The following is a 3,368-nucleotide window of genomic DNA, read 5'->3' on the forward strand; positions in this document are numbered from 1 at the left end:
ATATGAATAAATAAATGTTAATCCATACATAATGCACCATCTTGACTACAACTGGCTAAATTTCATGTAGATGTGATTAACTATATGTGCCCAGTGTATTCACAGAGTAACATCCTGTCCATACTCTGCTGGATTTGTATTCTACTGCCTGATCAACATAGAATTAAATCAAAATAGCATTTTCTAGTACTAGTTTAGTTTGACTAAGTGCTTTGCTTGTCTACTGTTTGGAATTGCAATATGCAAAAAGACAAAGTAAATGCAATTCAAGAAGCTAAATTTTAAAAATTGCCAGAATCATACATGAGATACAAAGTAATTTATCATTCTGAAATTAATAGTTTCAGATGTGTATTGTCTCTGAGCTAACAATCCATAACTAAATCCTTTGGCAGTTATCCATCAGGAAATGTAACATTGTCTAAAAAGTTAGAAGTGCAATCATATCTCATTTGATGCCATACTGTAAGCTCACAGGGATATTGTACTCATTAAATTGAACACAAGAAAGGCAAATTAAAAAAAGACAGTCTGTGTTACCCACTTTCTTCAGACAATTACATCTGATACAGAAGGTCCCTACCTTGATTTCTAAAGATGTATGGTAATCTATTAACCAGGGCAATAAAAATAATGTCTACCTTGGGTTCAGAATATACCTATTGTCCTTATGTTAATTTTTGATATGTGTGAGTTTGCTGGATCTTCAACTTGCCTTATAAAAAACAGAATCTTGAGGCAACACTTGAGCTGAATATAAACTCAAAGATTCCAGTTAATTTTACATTGATAATTTTTCATCTATTATTTAATTTCATAAACATTTCAGGAACTCACTTGTAGCTTCTAACTTTTGAAAGGACAGAAAATAAAAAAATTCAGTCTAGTCCAAAAATTAAAACGAAACCATTGGTATTAACTAATTAAAGCTGAAAGTCAACTTTTGACTAGATGAGAATATTACATACATACATATATATATAAAAATATGGTGTGTGGGTGTGTGTGTGTGTGTATTAACCATTCCAAATTTTGATTTCTCAATAAAATTAAAACAGAGGAAGGAGAAAATAGATACTAAATACTATCAAATTTCATAAAATTTCAGTGGTTTTCCTAAAGGATTTCTCTTTGCAATGGAAGATGGAGTCAAACTTTTTCCAAGGTGAACAGAAATGATAAGGATACTTTGGGAGTTTGTAAATCACCACTTGGAAACCATTAGGCTTTGCCAAATTTGCTGGTTATGTTTGAGTTAAATGTTCTGTGCTCATCTCTGTAAACTAGCACAAAGCAAAGTACAGAGTATAGATGAGATCCTTTTGACCTGAGTGCATTTGCTATGTGAATTGGATGGAGATTTTTCATTTCTTGCATCATTCACCATAACCCAAATGATTCCCCAAATAGATTTTTCACTTAGAATTGAAAGTTATGTTAACAGGCATGTTCATTGTCTTGTAACAGCAGGAAAAGGAACAACTACTTTCTATTTGGATAGAAACTTCAGCACCAACATAAAAAGCAACCAAAATCTCAATACCTCCCATACTTCCTATGGAAGTTTCAAGCTGTAAGAAGTGCAACCCACTAATTTCAGATTTATGCCCAAGGTATGAATAAGGAAACCCTTCTCCCTGTCTCACATTAGCAAACACTCCCCTCCCAACGCCGGAATCCTGCACAGCACTTTGTAACAGCATACAGTCTGATGCACAGTGTCTGCCACAGGAAAATGCAAATCACAAAAATCCTAAACATCTACTCATCTAACCTTACAGCCATTAGGCTCAGCGAGTATCTGCAAAGCATTTTAGCAGTAGCAAATCTAGGCTGCTCTGCCCATGGGGCCCGTGTAACAGTGGGAAGAGCAAAGCCCAGTTTTAATGAACCAGTTATCCACAAGTCCATCTTCTCCATTATTGAAGACCAAATACATAGTTTTTGCAGGCTGGACTCTATGACCTCCAGACATCCCTTAATAATAAAGAAATTATTGTGTAGTAATAACAACATACACTGTAAACTGGATTAATAAAAACTGTACTAATAATCCAAGCCCAAAGACCTTCTCCACTGTGGTTTAAAGTTCCCAGGCTTATGGTGACAGAACAGAATGATTATTGAACCTGAGAAAATGTTAATTTAGATAGCATTGAATTAAAACATTAAAGATTAAAAGAATAGAAAGCTTTAAAGAAAAATGAAAGCTGTCATTTCTATATGAACGACAGTGGATTTATCCCAAGACCCTATCCTTAGAGAGAACAAGAAGTGAACATTCCTGAACTTTCAGGTTCCACATCTAAGCCAGAAACCTTGGAATGCATCTGTAATCTCTCTCTTTCCAATATAGTTTCCTTCCCCCAGAGTACTGAACATTTCATGAAAGGTTCTAATTTATGAAATTCCTTCATTCACATATACATTAAAGAATCACCTATAATTAGAAAAATTCAAAGCACCTCTCAATTCTTTCCATTTGTAAGAAGTAAACTTGCAATAGATTTTGATATTTTTCTCTTACTGAAATCCACCTAATCTATCTAAATGTCTCAGTCTACCAGATGGGTAGATCTGAATAGGCAAGTACTTTGTGGTATCAAAATGCTTATGAAACCAAAGATAGGTGTTATGAAGTAACTGATCAGGACCATGCATATGAGTGCATGACAATGGTAAACAAGAAAGCCTGTATGGGAAGCTACAGACTTCTGCCCAACTTGTCTCACAAAGATTGAAGAAAAGTGAAACAAAGAGATGGGAAGGTAGGCTTTCCATAACAGCTCTATCTCTGAGAAAATTTTTGTGCTAGGCAATAAGAAATATTTGCCTGTCTCAGTCTCAAGAAGATGAATGATTTAGGAAACTGAGATGGGAAATCACATTTAAGCTGTTGAACTACAAGGGCACTGGATGACTTCCTTCTCCGGCCAGATTGGTAACGGGAACTTGAGAGTGTTCACATGGACCAAATATATGAACAATCGCATCTTTTGGAGGTTAGGCCCATGTGCCAAACACTGATAGATGTTATTCTTTTCAAAGCTTGTATGGTTTAAGGCATCTTTTCTGCCACATACATATTTCAAGAATAATAGCTTTTACTAATTAGTTCAATTTATCTCATATGCTTATTAAAATCTCCTATAAAGGGACAAAATATGACAATAAATTTTACAGGTTTTACAGACACCTATAGAATGGTATCACACAGATGATATCAAACTGCCAGATACTGTATTACAAACACCAAGAAATAATCTTGCTTTTTGTGTGGTTTGCTCTGTTTATTCACTGTTCTAACTCAAGCTTGACTTAAAAGCAGGCTGTAAATTGGTTCCCCTAAAACTTACAATCCCTGCCTG

Source organism: Sylvia atricapilla, chromosome 1, assembly GCF_009819655.1.
Source record: "Sylvia atricapilla isolate bSylAtr1 chromosome 1, bSylAtr1.pri, whole genome shotgun sequence".
Lineage (NCBI taxonomy): Eukaryota > Metazoa > Chordata > Aves > Passeriformes > Sylviidae > Sylvia > Sylvia atricapilla.